Below are 24755 nucleotides of genomic sequence, written 5' to 3'. Positions count from 1 at the left end.
TCAAAATAATTCCTCAGGAGTCCAGCAAATGCCTTGCAGAAGGACAACCTCTTTGCTGCACCAGGAGTTATGTGGTCCTTTCAGCTTTCCTGGCACTGAGACCAGTACCAGATTTTATACGGTTGTGTGCAATAAATAAAACTAAAAATGCCAAAGTGTCAGGATCCTTCATCCAAAATCAGTCATGCTCCTTTAAACAAACCAGGCATTATTCACCACTTCACCACCACAAGGAAAACTGATTTGTATGCTGGAAATGGCCACGGCATTTAGCAGACTCCTGTGGTTCCTATTTGGGGGCATTAAAAAATGTAGCACCTTTTCTTTGGCATGTTTTTGTTTAAGTGTGACAAAATGTGATGGAAATGGAGAACATGTGGCTAATGTTTTACGTTCCTTGATTAGACATGGAAAGGCTATGAATTCACACTCTAAAATGTCTTTTGGACACAGTCACCTTCCTTATTTGCCAGGAAATTCACACACACAACTGCGTCAGCTCAGTCTGAAAAATCCTTCCAAGAGCAATTAGGAAACAAGAGCACAAGAGGAGCTTTTGCATATGATTCTGACCCAATGGCTGTTTCTGACTATACTTTTCATTCACTAAAAGAAAAATATTGGATTTCTGTCAGTTGGCCAACAGTGGAAGGAGACTGAGTAAGTAGCTCTGGGAAAACTGGGTTGAATTCAGATTCAGAGCGCCCCATTTCTCAGCGTTAGTTCAACCTACTCAGCCAGGCAATATTTTTTCCCTTGAGTTCCCAGTGTTTTGCTAAATGCAACTGCCAAACCAAGTTTTATATCTTTGCTGCCAAGTAAATATAAATTTACTGTGGGCTTATTTCAGACTAAAAGAATTAAATTATACATGTATAATAACATCCTTATTATATTTTTTGAACCACCCACTAGTATCCTCTAGAAAGCCACAACTGCAGAATGCAGTTCTGCGAATGCATACACATACACACGCGCACTCAGCCTTCCCAAGAGCAAGTAGCTCCCTGGCCTGTGAGAAACACTTCACCAGTACATGGCTACAACAACATTACTGAAGGCATCAGTCCCAGAGAATGATCCCTGGCCCCGCAATGCAATGGACTGACTCATACTCAAGTTGTTCAAGGCTGAACACCCTACTTATCATTTGGCTGGGGCTCCTCTGTGACCTCTGGGGTGCTCTATGGCCCTAAATTATCCCCCTTTTTTTCTTTTTTTATTTTTTCTTCCTGTCCAGTTGCCTGAAGAAATGTGAGGATTGTGGCACAGGGTGCTACAGTGGTTGTTTTCAGAGCATGAGGCTAAGGTTGCATATCTCAAGATGGGATGTGAGGAAACCTGGGAGCACCAGAGGCCTGTTGGGATGGTGGTGAAGATCTCATCCATCCAGAAGGCAGTCTCTGAATCCACAAATATCACCCAGTCTTAATTTTGAGGGGGGAAACTGTGCACTCCAAAAGAGATCCTGGGAACAAACCAGGATGTGACTAACCAGAAGGCCAAGACCCACCAGTGAAATGAGGTGCTGAGTTATTTGATAATGTAAAAAGCCTTAAGCATACCAGCATGCTATGGCAGCAAAGCATAACACCACAGGCTCTGCTAAACAAGGGAAATGAGTTACATCTGCTAAAATGCCCCAACTTCATTGATTGCAGCTGCAAGGGGCAGCCATCATGTGTCTTCACTCCCTGGCATATTACTGAGATGGGGATGAGGTATGGAGAGTTTGAAGAAACAAAGACTAGTCTTAATCCTTGTGGAATCATAGGAAACCCTCTTTTTGACCCCAAGTGAAGAGAATAAGGCTCAAGAAGCAAGAATTTTGAAAAGGGCTGTGGTTCTCCTGTCTAAATGGAAGATGAGCCCAGAAGGGAGATGCAAAGGCTGTTCAGACCCTTGCAGATGCTGGAAGGGATGTGCAATTGATGGTTGCTGAATGATGATGAGAAAGTGCTTTCTGTTTTATATTCAGATTCTTTCTGTGGGAGACAGCAGGGCAAGGCAAATCATGGGAGGAGGTGCTGGCTGGAGATGTGGTGGAGGGGGGTGAGCAATGTTCAGTTGGGATATGTCTGTTGGCAGCACAAGTGCTGGGCTGTACCCTGCTGCTTTCCTCTGTTATTTCCTATTTAACAGCCCACAGAGAGGAGTGTGGGGCTGTGCTGGTCCCCTGGAAAGGTAGTGCCAGCCCCCACGGACATGCAGGGTCTGGGCTGAGCCAGCACAGGGGCAGTGCTTAGGGCTGCCGGGAGTGAAGGCCGCCAAGGGCAGCTTATTCCCATTTTCTCCTTCTCCATTAGACAACCGTAGCATAGGAGCAGAGACCTCAGCTGCTGTGGGCTCAGTGTTTCCCCCCAAGGATAAAGTTGACCTGCTGCCTGCAGTATCCCAGTTGTCTCAGCAACAGCCCCAGGAACAGGGGCAGCTCATGCTTATCTCAGTCCACAGGCTTGCCAGACAGAGCTGTGTCTCCTTGCTTTATGCTTTTGTTGTATTTATCTCCCTTATTTTTAAGCTCTAATGGCAGGAATCTTAATTCAATTTCAGTGAAATCTTGGATTCTCAAGCCAGATGTTCAGGATCATTGAATGCACGTTATAGATTAGCTCTTGAGCCTTGCTTCAGTGTATAAATATTAATCAACTAAAAAGCCTTGCAGAAGAGGCTCATCAGCCTATGCTTTATGACTACTGGAAATCCTGATTTGAAAAAAAAAAAGCAAATATTCCAGTTATTTCAGTGGGCAAGGAGAGATGGAAAAGAATTCAGTGGAGATTGAAGCAAGACTTATGTAAACACAGTTCCAGATTTTGGAAGCTGCTGCCACCAAAATGGGATTTCTTTTTCAAGGACAGAGGATTTTCTTGGTAGGAAAGGAGTTTCAAAACCCTGGACTCTGTAAAATTGGGAATGACTCAGAGACAAACATTCATTTATCTTGGCACTTAATAATTTGATTCAGCAAGCATTCTGACAGCACTGATGTTTTCAGCTGCTGTTAGGGCTTTCATGGCTTTCCAAACTCCATTCCAGGAGCTTCCTGTGGCAAATGTTTCCAACATGAGTAATGAACATCCACAGCACCCATGTCCCAAAGGGGGGAGGAATAAAATCAAAGAGATTTGGGCTTCAAAGACCCCATCTATCATTTCATGCAAAAGCTGAAACAAGCATGTTTCTTGGCAGCTATTAGAAAGAATTGTTCCCTTCTTTGCTTTCTAATAGAGTTCACCTGGTTCCTACCCATCACTGCTCTGGTAGTTTGATGCTACACACATTTTTTGGTCCAAATTAATAATAGAGTTTAGACTTTGCTCTTTTATTTCCAATCCTTTGAACGGTATCCCATCTGCAGAAATCTTTGCTGCCCATCATTCTCCTCTGTGCCTTCAGCAAGGAATAGCTGGCTCACAAAATCATTGTCTACAGGCAGAAATTTTGGACTCAGAAGTAAAAAGCAATGGAACTGATTCTCCATTCTTGATCTCCAAGTGATCAAATACACTTATCCAAATGTGTGAACTGAATCTAAAATAATAGGACATGAAAATAGCAGTGCTTTGAATTCACTTTGTACTGGAATAAAACAATGAAAATGCTTCATGCTGAGAACATATCCTACTGATCTGGAGATGAGAAAAGGACTGATCTAAAAAGTTTGATTTTGCTTTTAGTTCTGGGGCCAGTGTGCATTGCAAGAATGCTGACAGAGAAAATAAAGTCTGACCCCCTCCCTACCTCTCAGCTGTGTCTACACCCAGCATCATCCTTCCAGCCTTTGCTAGCTGAGCTCAAGCACAGCCATAATTACCTTTCCCCTGTTGGTTCTCTGGCAGCAGGATATGCCTCTATCTGGTAATCAACAGTTTAAGATGAAGTGAAGCACATGGATCTGTTTATGTCAGATAATGAGATATCAGCTAAAATGCAATAACTGCTAGGTGAAAGCTGCTTCCCACCTTCTCTGCAAGCAAAAAATCTGCTCTGTGAGGAAGGTGACTCATTATTATGTTATTCATATTGACATTGGGAAAGTGGGTTATTAGTGAGGTTATTATGTAAAACTACAGGCCACCGTTTCAAGAGGCAACAAAACAAAATGATTAAAATTTAAAAAAAAAAAAAAAAAGGCTGCTGTGGCCCAGGCAGGGTTGTAGCCATAATTAAACATTTACAGTTCCTTCACTTAGAAATAATCCTGTTTGCAGTAACTCCTCCATACCGTACACAGAGATAATCTGCACCTGCTATTTCACAAGCAATCTCTACTGAGCTATACTGAGAGATCCAGGCCACAGCTGAAGGGACAAAGGCCACCCAGCATCATGCCACCATAATGCACTGACCATTGCCAAATTCCTGGCCCACCATAACTCTCTGGGCTCATTCCTTCTTGGGCATGCTCCCAGCCCTGATCTTGTCAGGCTGCCCACTCCCTCGATCTGGCTGGCACTTCCACCGCTCCTGCAGCAACATAGGGACAAAACCTCCTCCTCTCTCCAGCACGGATGCAAAATGTCTGGCACTGTGCTGCCCTTTGGTTTGCTGCTGCAACAGCCACAGACAGAGCCTGCAGACCTCAGCATGGCTGCAGGGAGAAAATGGCTTTGAAGCCTTTTTTCACCTCTGTGCTGACCACTGTGAACCCACAGGAGCAAGTGAGGTATTTTCACTGAAGGCTTCTGTGATCTGCTCTTTGTTTCTGCAGGAGTTTTGGTCAGTAACAAGAATTCAGGCAAAACCCGCCACCCTCCTCCCCAAGGGAGCCTCCACAGAGATGGGCTACCAAGGGGAATGCAGATTCATTGGGGCTTTCCAAGTGTTGTGCACCCAAAAAGAGCTTACAGTCACAGCCTGTGCAACATCTTCTCCATGGTTAAACATTTTCTTCTCTTGCAATTCACTGCCACTGAGCTCTGCAGACGGCAATGGTGCAGTGAGTGCTTTGGGCAGTTTGTTTCATGACACCCAAGCTGTGTGTAGTTTGCAGTTACTGTGTAGTTTGCAGTTACACCAGTTTCTGGAGGTACCTAGCAGCAAAGTGTGTTTTGTAGGTGTTTTCCTCACTGGTTAGAGGAAGCTATTGCTAGCTGTCAGAGACGGAGAGCGGGGCAGATCCAGCTCCATTACATGGCTTCTGCCCTCATCTGAACCAGACAAGTCTCCAGAGGGGTCTGGATCCTCCCTAACTTTGACTTTTCTGTCAGTCAGGAAACCCTCTTGCCTTGCTTGACACTGGCATTTTCCTTCCAGTATAGTATGAGAGCTTGTGGCAGTATTTGGGGGTGAGGTCCTGGCTCTCTGCCACCCTCCACCACTCCTTGGGCCCCCACAGTTTGCCCAGGGAAGTACCCTGGGGTGATGTTCTCCAGCAGCCCTGGACTGCCATTGCTACCTCATCCCTCTGCTTTTTACAGCCTAAAAAGCATCTTTCCCCCCTCCACACACCTTTGTCCATATAAACTAAGGGATCAGCAATGGGCAGAAATTCAGGCCTGAGCTCCTGGCTATCAGCAGAGCCACAGTCTGTGTGATTCTCCAAAACACAGCACAGCCTCCACCAGCTTGTCTGCACAAACCCTCACTACAAAATACGCACTGGAGAAACAGATCCCTTCATTCCATCTACGCCATTTTCAAGGGTCCATGACAAACTGCCTGGATCAGACTGTCGACAGTCCCAGACAGAATCACCAGGTGGTTTATCCAAGTCTCTTTCAAACCCTCAGAAATAGATTTCACAGTGGTGATAGGGCTCTGGTGGTAGAACAGATAATGCAGTGTGATAAGCTTTTTCCAGTCTGCAATGCATCAATTATCCATCTCTAATTGAAGAGCCAGAGCACAGTGACTTCCAAGAAAGCAGGGTGGGGAGAGAACAAACATGGTGCCAAAAAAATAGCCGTGGTCAACATTTTTGTCAGGGATGGATATCCTGGTTTGGATTAAACAAGATCTAACCTGAATCTTTGGCTTTATCTTAATTCACCTTTTTTCTCAAGTTTCAAAATGTTTAAATTTATTACTTGAAATATGCTCTTCTCTGCAATTCTCTGTTCTGGCCAGGACCAAAAGTGTAATGGCTAAAATACCACAGAAACAACTGCTCATTATTTTAACCACCCAACAAGCAATAAAGAACATCTTGTGAGAAATCCTGTTCTGACTGCATCCCCAGCTCAAGTTTTGCATGTGCAGGAGATGTGGGTAGTTCAGATAAGGGATGCTGGTTTTGGGTGGGAAGCTGAGACACATTTTCAGGCTCACGGTTAACCCAAGACTATTCTTCTGCCCTGCACAATGAAAGGCATGAAGACAAAACGCTCTCAGTGTGCCCCAGTATCTAGGAGAGGTCAAGAATAAACTGTAAAACGTTTGTCTGGGGACTGTAAGCAAAATTGCAGAATTTATGTGACCTGATGTCACATAAATAATTTTTAAGGGCCCAGATTTAAGGGAGTTTCTCAGATTCCTAAGACATATCAAAGACATTATGTCTTTGGGAAAGTGTGCCATCAACTGAAAAACAGGACTTATATAAATGGTCAAGCTCTTCCAGGAGTGCTCCCCACACTACTTGGGCACTTGAAACAAAATGAACTGTGACTGATCCGTAATCTGTTAACCCGGTAAGATCTGGTTACTGGGATAGTTCTTGACTGTTCATATCAGATTATTAAAGTCTTTGCTTAATGCATGTATTGGGATGCCATAGATCAAGAGCAGGGCTGTTAGGAAAACGTCAGGAAGGCAGTGCTATAGTGTTGGATTACAACCTTCTGGTGAGCTCTGCAGAGATCATTAGAAGAAAGGTCCAAGCACTTGCTTGTGAATGCACTGTGTCCAGGCTCCAGCCAAAATGAGAAAACCTATGTCATCGTGCTTGGGATCCAAAGGTCATGAAACAGATAAAATAAATCACATTGTGGTAAGAGGAGGGGTGTCCATTGCCATCTGATTTTGCTAAACTACCTGTATAGCCTACCAACACTACATACCCTGAATGGGCCGGCTTGCAAGGAGCTAAGAAGCCAGCCCTAGAAAGAAGGAAAAAGGTTGGGCTTATCAGAACAACCCAGGCCAGATGCCAACCTAGCATATTGTCCTGGTTTTGGCTGGGATAGAGTTAATTTTCTTCCTAGCAGCAGGCATAGTGCTGTGTTTTGGATTTAGTAGGAGAAGAATGTTATAACACACTGATGGTTTAGCTGTTGCTAAGTACTGCTTATGCCAGTCAAGGACTTTTCAGCTTCCCATGCTCTGCCAGGCGCACAAGAAACTGGGAGGGGGCACAGCCAGAATAGTTGATCCAAACTGACCAAAGGGCTATTCCATACCATATGACGTCATGCTCAGTATATAAGCTGGGGGGAGTTGGCTGGGGAGGAGCGATCGCTGCTCGGGAACTGTCTGGGTATCGGTTGGCGGGTGGTGAGCAATTGCATTGTGCATCACTTGCTTTGTATATTGTTATTATTATTATCATTATTATATTGTTATTATTATCATTACTATTTTACTTTATTTCCGTTATTAAACTGTTCTTATCTCAACCCAGGAGTGTTTCTCACTCTTACTCCTCCGATTCTCTCCCCCATCCCATCGGGGTAGGGGGAGTGAGCGAGCGGCTGCATGGTGCTTAGTTGCTGGCTGGGGCTAAACCGCGACACATATAAAGCCAGCAGCTGTGGTGTGCTGCAGGTCTAGCTTTTTGCTTCATTTCTTCCCCTTGTAAAAGGTTTCTGATAAATACCCAGTCCATAGGCATCTGTTTACCCCAGAAGAGGCAGAAAATGGGACTGGATAGAATTGAGAGGGACATCTGGCACATTCACTTTCATTCATTGCCTGCCTGTTTGTATTTTTAAAAATATATGCTGTAATAATAACTGGAAAAGAGCCACATTGACTGGAGAGAAGAATAACCTCTCTTACAGAGCTGGCAGCCCTTGGAAAAGAATGAGCTTCCTGCAAGGCAAAAGCTGTGTTTGTTTTCCTAATTTGGTTTCTAAATATTCACTTTCACAGGGAGAAAAAAAAAAAGATAGTTTTGTTACCTAGAAATAAAGCTCCCGAAACCAAAAATGGTTTTGAAAGGAGATATTGCTTTATTCTGCACAGGGTGCAAGGTGGAAGAATTCCACGAATCAAGCACACCAAGTTCAGATTCTATTCCCTTATTTATACATTGAATATACAATTTCCACACCTTTCTAATACATAATTATTAACCTGTCTTCGCATGCTCATCTTCATTGGTTAGCAGTTTACTCACCTAGTCTTTAAAGCTATAGTGTCTTTTTAATTCACTGCGCTTGCGCAGGAGGAGTGGGGGGGGTACTTGCTTCAGTCCTTATTTGGGTCGGTGGTCGCAATCTTTGCCTGCCCGAATTACCTTTTAACCAGTTTCTCCTATTTTGTACATGCCCGTTTGTTTTACCTTCCCCTTATCTTTGAAGGTCAGCAACCAGCCGCTTAGCCATCCTCCCTTCCTCCTTACATTTTATCAGTATAGCAAAATATGCGTTACTTCACTACTACTCAAGGACTATATTTCATTAGTATAACAATCTACTACTTCAGGGCAACAGTTTGAAAAGGAAATTATATCATCATGGTGGGGTTTTTTATGGCATTTGTAAAAGATTATGGCTTTATACACTTGAGGAATTCCTTATTTATTCTTAGGAAAGGATGGATGTTCCTACAATGTTCCACATGTTTACAGACCATCTCTAGACCTGTTACCAACCACATCCAGGCCTTTGGTCTCAACACTGTCAGTAATGACTCCCTCTGATTGAGGGTATGGCTCTTGCAAGACTTCCAGGAGGTTGTCCAGTTTTTGGCAGCCATATCTGTTAACAAGTGTTCATCCCCTTATGACTGCCCTTGGGCTGATTTGGACTGAGTGAAGTGGAAATAAAAGCAAGCTGGACCTAAATATTTGGCTGGACACCTCAGGTCTCTAGCAGTGCCATAGGCATACTTACTTCTCCTCCTGCTGTTTCAGGTGTCCATGTTAATTGAAGTCTTCACTGTATCAAAGGCAAAAGAGCAGTCTGCCAGCTCCTGGGCTCCTTGCTGCACTCTGCCTCCATTTTTGAGACTTGAGTAGCCACAGACTGTCTTCTTTAAATGCTCTTGACATAAGAGAGGCAGTTTATATGTCATCTGACTCATCTCAGGTTCCCTGCGAATGCAGACACCACTGCATATTGTCTAGGCATTTGTAATTGGAGATCCAAATTACTGGGGGGGGTGTGTCAAATTAATTAAGACCTGAGCAACCTATTTACGGCTATATATCAAGGGATTGATGTTGTAACCTGCCAAATCTATCAGTATAGTCTCTTCAGGAGACAGTGTTGGTAGGAATAGGTGCTGTACAGAGCGGAGGGTGCTTCTGAGAGCTATGATCATTTCAGTGTTAGCCAGGTGATGTGAAGGGTGTCCTTCAACCCTGGAGAAGTCCCTTCTGCTAGCGTGACCAGGTCAGGCACAGTGAGGCAATGTGTCTGGCCCGTGGTGCACTGCCCTGGAGGGAAGATGCATCATGTGAGTAGATTTCCATGAGCACATTGACAAGATGAATAAAACGTTCTGTCATGGCATAAATCAAATACAGACTGCAGTTCAGCAGACTGTAAAAAAATAAGTGGAAAAGCAATGCTACATAAGGGTTTTGCCCTTTAGGCCTACAAGCGTTACAGGATTTCCCCAAATTCTTTCTGCTAGCAGCACTGGAGTAGTGTCCTGCCACTTTCTTGGTAAGGCTGATGCTCTGGGATAATCCAAAACAGGGTTTGAATGGCCTTTTTGGTGATGGCCCAGACACAGACAGTGGTGTTTCCATCTGAGATGGCCATAGGGTTGTAGGATCATGGATAATTCCTTCGCAGAGCAGTTCTGGCTCTCCCTGAGCTTTCATAGGCACACTGTGAGGAAAGCTGTGAACTCTCTTGAACTGGACAATTTCTTACACTGCCTTGCTCCCCTCTTTCCCTGTCTGGCTCACTGCTTTTAACAAGGGTTAGTCGTTTCTCAGTTCTACAGTGACGTGATCTGCACAATGTCAGTTACTCTACTAATTGCTCTGTACCCTGCCACTGAGGACAGCAGGATCCTTTGCTTTGCTCTTCCCATGTATGTATCCTGCAGGAGTTTTGTCGACAAATAGAATAGCCAAAAAGCTTATTTTTCTGTAACATAAAGCTAAAAGTCACACAAGTGACTGAGGACCTTGTATAATGCAATTCATCCCCTCCAACACAGTGTAAACTGTATACACCCACCATAACCAGAGGCAAGTCAGTGAAAGGCTGTCAGAGCTGCCCCATTGCCTGTTTCAGATGACACTGACCCTGCCAAAGGGGTATATACCCCTAAGGTGTATAAATTAATTTGCTTTCTTGTTGACTGTCCTGGTTTCGGCTGGGATAGAGTTAATTTTCTTCCTAGTAGCAGGCACAGTGCTGTGTTTTGGATTTAGGATGAGAAGAATGTTGATAACACACTGATGTTTTAGTTGTTGCTAAATACTGCTTATGCTAGACAAGGACTTTTCAGCTTCCCATGCTCTGGCAGGTGCACAAGAAACTGGGAGGGGGCACAGCCAGAATAGTTGATCCAAACTGACCAAAGGGCTATTCCATACCATATGACATCATGCTCAGTATAGAAACTGGGGGGGGGTTGACCAGGGAGCAGCGATCGCTGCTCAGGAACTGTCTGGGTATCGGTCGGCAGGTGGTGAGCAATTGCATTGTGCATCACTTGCTTTGTATATTATTATTACTATTATTATTATATTGTTATTATCATCATTACTATTTTACTTTATTTCAATTATTAAACTGTTCTTATCTCAACCCAGGAGTGTTTCTCACTCTTACTCCTCTGATTCTCTCCCCCATCCCATCGGGGTAGGGGGAGTGAGCGAGCGGCTGCGTGGTGCTTAGTTGCTGGCTGGGGCTAAACCACGACATTGGCTCATTACTGTTTCTGTTTAGGAGAGAAAATAGCTTTAATTGTTTTTTTTAGAGAAGTCATTCATCTTGGCACTTTTGGGAATTTAAAGTTAACAAGTGCAGAAGTCTGGATGGGTTCATAGGAGGTGTAATTTTTTCTATAGAGCTCAGCTTCATTTAGCCAACACAGGCTTTGGAGAGAAATAGAGAGACCTTACTTCTCTAACACATCTTTAGAAAAGCCACAGAAACCTCAGGACATGCAAGCTGCTAAAGCAGACATTAAATTTACTGATCTGATTTTAATGTTGCTCATTATTTCATAAGAAAAACAGATGGGACGCTGAATTATGGCCAAGAGATCTTCTGCAGTGGGACACTTTTGCTCAACAAGTCTCACTTCATGTCTCTAATTTCTATTAACTTCATCAGTAATGTCAAATTCAGTTTCTGGTGGGAAAGAATCCTGAGCAGTATTATGAAAGGCTCAGCCACAGCATTGTTAGCAAATCTCTGAGCAGAGATGCTCCCGATGCACAAGGCAACAAGCCCAGCCTATGCCCCCACCTTTAGGCTGAGTTATAAGGATGATATGTAGGAAAAGCAATGCTATCATTGCAATCAGCACATTTATTTTGCTGCACCCCGTGTCCAGCTGTAGGCATAGGTGAAGCAGGCAGTTGCCAAGTTGCAGCCTGAAAGACAGCAGCAGCATCGCAGAGGCATGCAGGAGAGAAACTCTGTACCACACAGCTGCCATTGGCAATATATCTGATGTTGCAGCAGCAAAACCAACAGAGCCTGCCTGCCCTGCAGGGAAGCCAGTGGACCACAGCCCCACTGGGGCAGCAGGGAACCAAGATGGGGCTAGTCAAGGTCATCCCCCCTCCTTCCGCACCAGCTGAGGGGGGCCAGGGGAGTGGGGCTGGGGCAAATATTCATTTTACCCCCTCTCCCCAGGGCAGCAGCTTTCAGCTCCTCTTGGAAACTCAATTTCACCTATCTGCTGATAAAATTGATCCAGGAGACTAGCCACAGATGCGCCTTTTTTTTTTTTTTTCCAGAGAAAAACTGTGTTTCTCAGGGCGCCTCTGAAAAGGAAATTGAATACTTTCAAGTAACTTCTGAAAGTCTCAGCGTGATATCTTTACCATGTGCTCCAGCTGATGGGATTTTCTGCTGTTGGTCCCTATCCCGTTTTCCCCCTGCCTCCTGAAACATAGCATGTTGCACAGATTACCTGTGTCCTAGTGTACTGGGTTTACATGGCAAAGTTTTGGTAGCAGGGGGGCTACAGGGGTGGCTTCTGTGAGAAGATGCCAGAAGCTTCCCCCATGCCCAACAGAGACAGTTCTAGCCGGCTACAAGACGGACCCACCACTAGCCAAGGCTGAGTCAATCAGCGACAGCGGTAGCGCCTCTGTGATAACATATTTAAGAAGGGGAAAAAACTGCTGCGCAACAGCAGTCGGAAGAGAGAGGAGTGAGAATATGCGAGAGAAACAACTCTGCAGACACCAAAGTGAGTGAAGAAGGAGAGGGAGGAGGTGCTCCAGGCACCGGAGCAGAGATTCCCCTGCAGCCCATGGTGAAGACCTTGGTGAGGCAGGCTGTCCCCCTGCAGCCCATGGAGGTTAATGGTGGAGCAGGTGGATGTGCCTGAAGGAGGCCTGCGCTGGAGCAGGTTCCTGGCAGGACTTGTGACCCCATGGAGAGAGGAGCCCATGCTGGAGCAGGTTTGCTGGCAGGACTTGTGACCCCATGGAGGACCCACGCTGGAGCAGTCTGTTCCTGAAGGACTGCACCCCGTGAAAGGGACCCACGCTGGAGCAGTTCATGAAGAACTGCAGCCCATTGGAAGGACCCACGTTGGAGAAGTTCATGAAGGACTGTCTCCCATGGGAGGGACCCCATGCTGGAGCAGGGGAAGAGTGTGAGGAGTCATCCCCTTGAGGAGGAAGGAGCGGCAGAAACAGAATGTGATGAACTGACCGCAACCCCCATTCCCCATCCCCCTGTGCCACTCGGGGGGAGGAGGTAGAGAAATGGGGAGTGAAGTTGAGCCCAGGAAGAAGGGAGGGGTGGGGTGAAGGTGTTCTAAGATTTGGGGTTTTTTTCTCATTATCCCACTCTGAATTGAGTAATAAACTAAACTGATTTTCCCCAAGTCGAGTCTGTTTTGCCCATGTTGGTAATTGCTGAGTGATCTCTCCCTGTCCTTATCTCAACCCATGAGCCTTTTGTCATATTTTCTCTCCCCTGTCCACTTGAGTAGGGGGAGTGATAGAGAGGCACACCTGCAGTGTCCTGCTATGATAGGCACCACAAAGGGGAAACATTTACTTTTGGGGAGGGGAAACCCCAAAAGGACCAGAATTTCTAGTGGTCTGGCCTTACTTTACTATCAAAGGAAGTAGGACCTTAATGTGCTACAGTTGCAGTGAGCAGAGCAGCAGGAGCTGCCACAGGATCGTTACTCTCCAGCACTGCCCAGTGTGGAGCCCCTGCGGTGGAGTGACACACTGGGGCCATTGGAAGGAGGGAAGGAAGGATGAAAAAGGGGAAAGAAACATTTCAGCTGAGGCCAGACTCAGGTATCTAAAATATTCATATTTGGTGTAAGCTCCATCGATAGAGAGAGAGGGGCCATGCCAGGAAGCAGCCCAGCTTGTCTCCACGCCCAAAGCATGTAGCATGCATGCAGCTTGCTGATGGAGGAGACAGATCCTGCCCAGTGAGACCACACGTCCCTTTTAATTGAGGAAAAACTGGAACTGAACCTGGCATCAGACACATGCTGCTGGCGAGCACTGCAGGCAGCTGCGGGGCAGCTGCTCTCCCTGTGCTGGCTCGTGTTGCATTGCAGGGGTGGGTATGGGTGAGTTATCCCCCGTTTTCTTCTAGTATCTTCCTGAGCATCCTTCCTTGCTAACTTGAAAAAAGCTGACCAGAGCAAAAGCTACAACACTGTAAGCCTATTCATGGCAGTGGGATTCATAATAATACTGGGGGAGGGATCAAATGTATTGAAGTTAGGGACAAATCCAATTTTGATAGCATGGAAACAGAATATCGCTTCTGTATGAACCACCTGATACTCTGGGAGTGCTTTCCAAACATCAGACTGCATGTGTTGAAAGGTATGGGATCAAGGGAGCAATGCATTTACCTACTAAATAACCTTCATTCCAACCCTGAAGGGCAGAAAACTGGCATTCAGATTCAGAGACTTTATGTGAAGCCTCTAATTCATACCTCATCCATAGGATCTCCTTACTCAGTACCCCATAAATGTAGTAAGAGCAGTTCTTGCCATTCATCCATCCACCCATGGCTTTAATACCTTACTTCAGAAATCCACGTTGAAAGCTGTAGGTAAAGTGTCTTGCTCATGGTTCATGCTGTGGCTCTCATTGATTTGAATTTTGTCTCTTCTTCATATATTCAAGTGAAGAACAGAATCTACATCCAGGAAGGATGTAGGTTTTATATCACTGTCTCCATTGCTCTGTGCTACAGGTCACAGCCATTCCTGTGGAAGCTGGACAGCCTTCGAACATTTACAGATCATCGCTGGTTTACACATTGGTCTGAGCCCTGGTGTAAATAGGGCTGGAAAAATCACTGCAAAACTTACTTGTCTTTCTACTGTGTTGCGTCAAGAGGGCTTTGGAAGGTACTCAATTTATCGTTATAAGTCCAGTTGCGTTCAGTGCACTGAACTATCACGATTACGGATGCACAAATAACGTAGGCACCTTTCGTCTAGTCATGCTGCATGAACTACCACGGCCACACTTAAAGAGTCTGGTCACGTTCAATGACCACTGTCACGGCTAGACCAATAAATCAAAGCAATTTATTAAAGCAACAGACACACAGGTTCTTTGGATTACCGGTGATAAATTCACTGACTGCAAGGCACATGCAAATACCAAAGCTTTGGATAACACAGATGCATCAAAAGACATAAAAACAACTCTATAGAGGTTTCTAAATTTCCCAGGGAGGCACTTGGTATAACCAAGTGTTAGATTCTTACCCAAAGGCGTCCCGATGGGGGGGGAAGAGAGGCTCAGCCCGTCAACTGATCCCAGAAGTCAGAGTAGCACACGATGGTATCTTCCCTAACATCCCCTCTCTCTTAGGCTAATTTATACTATTTTTTACCTTTCAGGTGGAGCTTGAGGGACTCTAGTCATACATACTTTGTTATGATTGGTGTAAAACTTTCTCGCTTCGTTTTAAAGGTATAGGCTTGGAAAAATTCAAAGCGCAAGCTCAGTGAGGAGTGGTCTCACCTTAGAGGCGGGTAGGGTTTGGGATGGAGGTGTGTTTTGGTATTATAATGATATTATAATGAGCAAAGTTTACCAAAAGGACAGCATTTTGTCAAAATCATGACAGTTTGTTGGCTCAGGGTAGCAATTATGCAGCTTATTGGTGCCGTGGCACTCCTCCGAGTTCCCTTATCGCAGAGCTTGGCCGTGGTGTCTCCACACCACTCCACCCCCTGGGCAACTCCTCTTAGAGCCAGTACACCAGGCTCCCCTGGTGTTGCCGACATCTAAGGTTGCAGGCTTAGGGAACTTTCTGTGGAACAGATTCCAGCTGCATTCCACCTGGAAAGCTTCTTCAATGCTGTGCCTTTCCTAAAATCGTAAATCTAAGTCTAATGTCTAAGTCACCTCCAGCAATTACTCCCCATACTGTCACAAGCCAAAAGCTCATGGTTTAATGCAAGATCACAGACCTGAACACCAAGTTTGTGTCAAAATTTGATTAACTCATTTATAGCTTTGTGATAAAAAACATACAAAGCTCAAGCAGACTAAAGTACTTAGTGTCTCTCACATGCATGGACAGCAGGGCTCTCTCCTGTGTCCAGAGCCATATAAATGGCTTTTGAGATAAGAGAGCCCCACGAGTGCACAGGACCTTGGTGAAGTGATACCTGCAGCATGGTGAAGTGGGTGATGGTTGTGGCAGAGCTCCCTGCATTGGGTGCTTGGCTTTCACCACCTTCAGCTCCTGCAGCCAAAGAAGGTTCCTCCTCGAAAAGGAAAACTTTCTCTGCTTCTGCTCTGACACTTCCATCCCTTCCCTGGGAAATAACATCACACACCAGGATATCTCCAACCACTTTACCCACTTGGGTTGGCAGGGAAGAGTTCATTTTAATTACTGATCAATACAGTTAGCACCAAGAAGTGTTTTAACATCAGGCTCACTTATGGCAAAGTTAGTTTCTCTCAGTTGTTTTTTTTTTTTTTTCAAAACCAAACTTCCAATTCTAGTCCCAGTTTATGAAAGTCCTTAAACCTGTGTTTTCATCTACTTTAACTCAGCAAAGCGTTTATGTTGCTTTCCTGGTCTGGGGTTACATCAGGAGCCCTAACTCTTTGCACAGCAGGTAGGATGCTGGAGGGGCTGAAGAAGCTGCCGCTAGCCCCACAGGCCAGGGAGAATTTGGGAATTCGACACTAAGCCACATCTCAGAGTGGCTTGTGAAGGTCATTCAGAAACTGCCTCTGGCCCACAAGTGGAGGATGCGTCTGAGCAACCGTGTTGGTCAGATATGCTGGGCGTAAGCTTCGGATCAGCCAGGTGGTGAAGATTTCCATTTACAGTTTTGCTAATAGCAAAAAAATATGATTTGATTCACCTTGGCCTGCACCAGGCTCTGATATATGTCTAACATGAATAAAGGAAATGGGCGGTAAGAAGGAGGCCCAGCGTGCCCTGCTGAGAACCGCTCTGACATTTGCTCCAGTGCTGACCTTTTACTTGACAAGCAGTCGAACAAAGGAAAGTGCATCCACATGCTGGCCCCAAGGTAATGCCTTCTCAGTCTGATCTGCTCTGTAACCTGCGCTGCGACGGGCAGAGCTGTGAGGTCATTGCTTCTGAGAGGGAAAGAGAAAGTTTAGAAAATACAGAGAGATAACTAGGATAGACAACTGTCCTGGTTTCGGCTGGGATAGAGTTAATTTTCTTCCTAGCAGCAGGCATAGTGCTGTGTTTTGGATTTAGTAGGAGAAGAATGTTGATAACATGCTGATGTTTTTAGTTGTTGCTGAGTACTGCTTATGCTAGTCAAGGACTTTTTCAGCTTCCCATGCTCTGCCAGGCGCACAAGAAACTGGGAGGGGGCACAGCCAGAATAGTTGATCCAAACTGACCAAAGGGCTATTCCATACCATATGACGTCATGCTCAGTATATAAACTGGGGGGGGTTGGCCGGGGAGCAGCGATCGCTGCTCGGGAACTGTCTGGGTATCGGTCGGCGGGTGGTGAGCAATTGCATTGTGCATCACTTGCTTCGTGTATCATTATTATTATTATCATTATTATACTGTTACTATTAGCATTACTATTTTACTTTATTTCAATTATTAAACTGTTCTTATCTCAACCCAGGAGTGTTTCTCACTCTTACTCCTCCGATTCTCTCCCCCATCCCATCGGGGTAGGGGGAGTGAGCGAGCGGCTGCGTGATGCTTAGTTGCTGGCTGGGGCTAAACCACGACAACATCTAACGCAGATTGACATTGCCACAGATGCACCCACCTGAATACAGGAGCGGAGTGGGGCAGCAAGCTTGCACAGCTGTCATTTATTGTTACTAATTGCAAGCCTAATTGCTGTTCCCTCCCAAACAGGAGTCCCAGTGCACCTGCTGATGATGACCTTACAAAGAGTTTTTCTTTTAAAAAAAACACAGTAGTTCATTTCTTCACTGAAAGCCTCTCCTACAAATCCTTCCCCTCTCCTCTGTGTCTCTTGTGTTCTAATTACACACCCTCCTCTGCCCAGCCTCAGCTGACACAGCTGCTTCAATGGAAGTCACTGCATATGCCCTGTCTGCTCTGCAGTGGTTACTCAGGTGTTACCTCTCACCAGCTAGGACATGCAAGGTAATTTGAAAGAGGGAGAAATCCTGAAGGAAGTATTTCTCCTATATGTTTTTCCATCTCTGCAATGGATGGAGGGGATCCTGCTGCTGTCTCTGTGTTGAAGAAGAGGGGGACTTCCTTGCCTCCTCCACCCCCAGTCTGGGAAAACCATAGGGGTGCCCTATATTGCTGGAACTATGGCTGTAGTTGAGGGTGACCACAGTGCTCAGCCTGGGTCCTGCCATGCTGGCATTCACTCCTGTGTCATAAATAAAACCAGAACAATTATTTTGCATGGCTGAGCTGTTTTTTTTTTTAAAGGCTTCTGGGGAAGGAGAGGAATGCTAGGAGTGGGTTTGCATGGGAAGAGTGAGCTTTTGGGAAAAAGGCCATGGGACTGGTTTAGTCAGAGCTTTACATAGGCCAGATTAGCGTAAACCTACTCCTGGAATATCAGTTAAGTAATTAGTATGGTGTATGAAATGAAGTATAATTTATACAAGGATTATAGGTCTGTTACGAAAAGAACCGTGACTGAAGACAAGGTTTTCCTTGCTTAAATTAAAGCAGCCACTTTGCAAATTCAACAGGGATTTGACTGACCTCAGCATCACTTACCCATGTGCCGTAGAGTCTAGAAAAATAAATAGGCTTTTCTTTGTGAAATGAAGATACGCTCCTCCAGTACCGCACGTGTACACAACGAGGGACTAACGGCTCAGCAGACAGTGCAACCCGCTGTTCCCAAAAAGTCATGTCAGAACGTGGAGGTGTGTGGCCAGAAATGCTGGTGTGCAGGAGGATAAACAAGGAAACAGGATGAGAGGCTGGGGGTGGGACTGGGGAAAGAGCTGTCTCAAGGGAGTTCATGTAGCAGAGGAGCCCATTGTGTAGGTAAGTATGCAGACAATTTCTGAATGCACAATATTCGCTTGATAAATTATAACAGATTCCTTGGAGTCATGCCAGGCTATGTATAAATACGTGTGTTTTGGATGAGATGAGAAACACATGCAAGGACTGGGGAGGTTATAGCTGCCACTTTGAAACGCGGTGCCAAGCAGGAATTTGGAGCCATCAGTTAAGAGCGCTCTTCTGGATATTCCAGTTGGTACTTGGAACAGACTCATGTTATGAAAATATTGTAAAATAATGTGCTGTTCATAAACAATAATGTTGAATAATACTCTGCAGTGTTTCTTCCTTGCTATGGTAAAGACTCTAAGAAATAATGCCTCCCTAGATCAGAGATCTGTAGATAAAACATACTACTATTGTATTATCAATAATGAGTTATGTTAGTTTAGAAAACTTCCTGTTGTCAATTAGCACATCACAAGATATAGTGTTCAAGACAAGGGTCATTTCAAAATGGCAAGAATGCAGCACAAGCTTAATTGTGAATGAAGGCTATAAAAGAGCTTTTGTGCCCTGGAATCTTGATATTTTAAAGTTTGTTCACAGAGATCTACTAAATATAATGACAGTGAATCATAAGGCCTGTCTAGTTAGGCGAGATGGAGCCAAGACTGGATATCTGCATATGTGTTGAAAATAATAGAAGCAAATCCATGCAAGTATGGGGCACATGATGTCCTCCATACAAGTTAACTGCTAGCAGAAGACATCACTTTTCACACCATAGCCCCAGTTTATACTCAGTGCATGTAGGTATCTTACCTTACAGGTTATTAACCCATGGGTTAATCTCATGATTAATACGATGTAAGTCTTGGTGTTGGGTAAGCCACAAGGGCTGCCAGGCTGGGGCATGACTTTGATTTCTGGTGGGAGAAACAAGCAGAAGATGCTGTGGTCTATGAAAACATCTGAAGCACCATGTGTGGTGGGGTGAAGGGGTAAAGCGGACACCACACAACAGAAAAAGGGACGAGCAGGTCACACCTTCAGCCGTGAGGCAGTCTGCTCCCATGGAAAGGGCTGGCGTTCATCCCAACTGAGAGCGCTGGTGGGGGGCAGCAGGGGTGAAGCAGACATCCCGTGGCTTTTGGGGGCTCCAGCAGTGCAGCTGGGGATCGGAAGGAGATGTCTGGGTGACTCATCACTGCAAGCACAGCAGCGAGGCTCACGAGGACCTCAGCCAACGAGCCCTGCCGTTGCCCAGCATGAGATGGTGTCGTGCTTCAGAGAAGACGTCTGGAGAAGAGCTTCATCTGGGGCTTAGTCTGACCCAAGGAGAACCACCCACAGCTCTCTCATGTAACAGCAACGCACCCACCCATGCTCCACATCCTCTGGTAAGTATTTGAAGCTGCTCAGCTGGATATTGCTGAAGGTAGACAGGTTCAGAGAGAAATGCAATGACCTCCAGTCATGGTCCCCCCCTTTCAATTCGCAGGCTGAGCAGACATCACCCCTGGAGCATAAAATTGCACTGTGACAGGCATAAACAGGCTGGTGGCAGGCTGTTATTTTGGAGGTGGTGGGAGTGCACACAGTGGCTGCTGCTATCTGTAATGTATGTATTGATCCTGGGTATTTGGGGCCAGATGTGTCCCATACCCTCCTATCGCCATGGAGATTCCTCCTGGGAAATAAGCATTTATTTCTTCTTCTTCTTGGATCTGTCACATTATTGCCTGCAATTAGGATGATTAGTGATACTTGGGTCCTTGTTTCCATTAGGAGGAAAAACCTGACTATAAGATTCAGCTATCTTTCCAGTGTACTACAGTTTATTAACATGTAACATGCCCTCATTCTCTTGGTCCTACAAACAGCTGGAACAAGCAGGAGAAGCAGCTTTGGTTGTCTCAACCATGGCCAAAGGAGGGGACATTTAATGGCCCCCTTGTTTCAGCCTAGCCAGAGTTTCAGCCCCCTGCTGGCAAGGGCAGTGTTTGCTCATGGTCAGTGACTTGCTGGCATCTCTCCGAGTGTGCCGGCATGACCACACGCTCACATGGCTATTCTTTGAGGTTCTTAATTCAAGACAGGCATGACAAGCAAAATAAGAAAATATCTGAACATCCTCTAAATTTGGACATGTCTGAAATTGCAGATAGGATCTCAGTTTCACAAATGTGCTGTATCTTTAGCTGCCAAATCCCTGGATATGACCATCTTTGAATTTCAGAGAGTCTTAAAGCATGAACCAGACTGGATTTCTGGGGTTTTTTTCTTCTTCTTTCCCCCTTTTTTTTTTCTTTTTCTTTCCCCTTTTTTTTTCTTTTCCTTTCCCTTTTTTTCCTCTGGCTAATGACCCATTCTGGCAATTCCATAGCAGATCATTTGTTTAAAGATATAATGGAGATGGTGATCAGGCTGGCTCAGGAAGGAGGAGGTGGGAGACAGCACGCAGAGCAACACCAGCTACTTGGCAGACGGTTCTGGGAGGCTGCGGCACCCGGTACAGCACTCGCACTCGGCAGGGAAGGCTGGAGGGCTCTGTTTAGCCAGGATGGCTGCCTGGAGCTGGAATAAGGCAGGCTTGTAGTGCATCAGCCTTTTGAATGGTCTCTGAGAAAGCTGGGAGGTGGATTTTTTGGGTCCCCGGGGAGGCAATGATTTCTAATTATGAAAAGTTTGGTTTGACAGCAGGAAGGATGGCTGCCAGCCACACTGAGAGCTCACACAGCTGGGCAGGGCAGGTGGCCAAGCACCACTGAAGGGGGAGGTTGTGAAAAGCTTGGTGGACCCAAAGGGACAGAAGTGACACTCTCGGAGGAGAGCACAGGGCTTCTCTGGCCAGGCCAAACAGCCTTGCAGCTAAAGGAAGGTTGCTCCTTCCTGCTGCCAGCAGGTCTGGAGCATCCCTGGTCGGTGCGGTCCTTGGAGCAGAGCCGGCTGTTTCATAAATTTAAGTGCTCTAAGTCAGTCCCCAAGCATCTCCCACTTCCAGTCCTGGGACTGGCATTTCTTATTTTCTCTAGAACAAAGTTTGAAGGAAACACAAGAATGTCTCAAACAGAATTTGTAGCAATTTTATACATAAGATAGCATTACACCAGCAGTGACATAAATTTAAAAGTATAATGTACCAGACAAAAATAACTGCTGAGAACAGCATGATAGCTGTATTTCATGGTGTTTGCTATAATCTTGTCATATAATGTGGCATACATATTTCAGAATGCAAACACTCCAACTTGCTTCTCCTTAAGTTTTGAATTGGTAATACAATCCACATAGATCATAGAACAGGATCATAGAATGCTTTGGGTTGGAAGGGACCTTGAGAGATCATCAAGCCCAACCCCCCTGCAGTAAGCAGGGATTGAACCTGTGAACTTGGCGTTATTAGCACCATGCTCTAACCAACTGAGCTAACCCGGCTGGTCATGACAAAGATTAGGAAACAAATGTTTGAGAAATGCAGAGTCATCTGTATCTGCAAGTCTGTCCTGGGGAAAGGCAGGAGGAGGAGGTAAATATAATGCAGAAATAAAAGAGAAATGGAAAGCAAAATAGAGAGGACACAAAATTAACCTTTTACAAAAGCCCTTATTTCATCAAATAGAAAAAATCCAGGGCAAAATTTCCAATACTACCATATTTATCTTGGAAGCATCCTGTAAAAATGTATTTCTAACACAACCAAAGCAAATTTACAAAGCTATAGACAAAAATAACAGGCATATGCTATGGAGCTCCCAGGAGCCTCTGGCAGTAAAACAACACAACAGTCATGGTGGTTCAACAGATCAGCAAAAGCTCCCAGTGTGATGTGGCAAAATTTAATTTGTACCCAAGGGACAAACGCACATGACCAGGGAGGTAATTTTGATCCTGTGTGTAGCCTTGATGAGCCCGGTTCTGGAACCAGGCAAACCGTTCTGCTGGCAGGGTTTTTTAAAGATTTCAAAAAATTTGGAGAAGATAAAAAGAGAATCATGAAATTATTCAAAATGCCTTTCAAGAACCTCTTCCTTCATCTCTTTACAAAATGAAAATTGAGAGGGCATTTGAATATAGTGTCTAAGTTCATGGGGAGAAAATACTTACCAAGAGAGAAACACATTGCAAGAACTTGTGACTGGAACCTAAAACCAGGTGAATTCAAATCAGAAATTAGAAAAGATGTGCAAGTAGTCCATTGCCCAGTCCTTGATATGCTTGGCAGGCATCCTGCTGGAAGATATGTTTGTTTATGCTCGGTGGAGGAGAAAGAGGGTGGCGTGGAATGGGGAAAGATGTATGGCAGATCCAATTAAAAGTTATGCTCGGTCTGTCCAGCACAAGCCAGCAGGAAGGCAGCTCTTCTAGGAGAGGTGTGTAGGCTTCTTCTGTAGCCAATAGAGAAAGTAAATCAAGGGAATGAATCATGCCATTTATCTCAAATATCAGTCCTGGGAGGAGATTAATTGCCTTTTGGGTGTGTCTTTCTCTGTTTGGACTGGGAGGTGAGACAGCTGCATCTAGACATTTAACTTCCAGACAAAGTTCTGTGAGGTGAGTCCCAGCTCCACCTGATGGTCCCTTTCAATCTGTCGTGACCAGGCAGTAGTGGCTGTCACCACCTGCTGTCCTTCCTCTGGCTTCACTCAGCTCCCAGTCACCCACTGCTTTAACCCGAGGTCTGGGCTATCCATCATTTATGGGAAGAGCTCCTGGCTGTATTTATATAAACATTGCTCAGTAAGAACAGATTTCTTTCTTCAAACCCTGCCTTCTTTCTGCAATTCAGCCATTCCCAGCTCCTTGTGTCCCCCCACTGTTACTTACGCTCCTGCTCGGTGGGACCAGCAGCAACCTCTTGCTGCTTTTCCTTTACAGTAGCCCAAGCCCTCCACAGCTGACTCTTCTTTCTCATGTCTTACACATTCAGTATAGACCCTAATATTGGTGCTGCCTCTTAGCTGCTTTACAGACAGGGTGCGTTCATGTTGGTGCCAGCTGCCATCACAGGGCTCTGTGCCCCCGGTGTTGGCAGGGGCAGCCTCACAGGGTCCCAGCAGAAGAGGCCAAGGGCCCAGTGATTCTGGCATACTCTGCAATGTCGTAGTTCCAGCAATAATCTCAAACAAAGAAAAGGCATGGAAAATAGGACTTAAGGAGCTATGTCTGGGCAGTGCTACAAGACAGTACTCTGTCTCCCTCTAGTGATGCCTGGGAGCAGGGAGGCAGATGGCACAGCTCAGGTTGGACCATGGCTGGCATTTGAGTTTGGCTCATGCCTTACAGCTGAGCCCTGGGAGGGCTGCTCACCCCTCTGGGGACTTCACTCTTCTCCACAGCTTCCCTTAGCAGCTTCTTACCCCTGTGTCCTCCCCTGAAGGGAAGACCTCAGCTGTCGAGGCCACGGGAAGGACAAGCAGGCCCAATTAATTGTACAGGTCAGACTGAAATAAAGCAGTTTCATCCTCAGGCCATGCCACAGACATACCACACAAGTGGCTATGTGGTGACACATTGCCATGGTTTAACGCCAGCTGGCAACTAAACACCATGCAGCTGCTCACTGACTTCCCCCCAGCAGGATAGGTGAGAGAATCAGAGGAGTAAAAGTGAGAAAACTCATGGATTGAGATAAAGACAGTTTAATAGGTAAAGCAAAAGTCACGCACACAAGCAAAGCAAAAGCCACGCACCCAAGCAAAGCCAAATAAGGAATTCATTCACTACTTCCCATCGGCAGGCAGGTGTTAAGCCATCTCCAGGAAAGCAGGGCTCCATCACATGTAACGGTTACTTGGGAAGACAAATGCCATCACTCCAAACATCCCCCCCTTCCTTCTTCTTCCCCCAGCTGAGCAATGACATCATATGGTATGGGATATCCCTTTGGTCAGTTGGGGTCAGCTGTCCCGGCTGTGTCCCCTCCCAACTTCTTGTGCACCCCCAGCCTACTCACTGGTGGGGTGGTGTGAGAAGCAGAAAAGGCCTTGACTCTGTGTAAGCACTGCTCAGCAATAACAAAAA

General features: G+C 45.6%; 1 protein-coding gene across 1 annotated transcript in view; it reads right to left on the bottom strand.

The window, feature by feature from the left end:
* LOC142596419 (complement C1q tumor necrosis factor-related protein 3-like) overlaps positions 1-24755 on the bottom strand; it is a 128471-nt gene that overhangs the window by 28413 nt on the left and 75303 nt on the right. The window lies entirely within an intron of this gene.

The sequence above is a fragment of the Pelecanus crispus genome, chromosome W (genome assembly GCF_030463565.1).
Source record: "Pelecanus crispus isolate bPelCri1 chromosome W, bPelCri1.pri, whole genome shotgun sequence".
In the NCBI taxonomy this organism is placed as follows: domain Eukaryota; kingdom Metazoa; phylum Chordata; class Aves; order Pelecaniformes; family Pelecanidae; genus Pelecanus; species Pelecanus crispus.
Note: the sequence above shows the minus strand (reverse complement) of the source record. Positions and strands in the feature narration are given on the sequence as shown.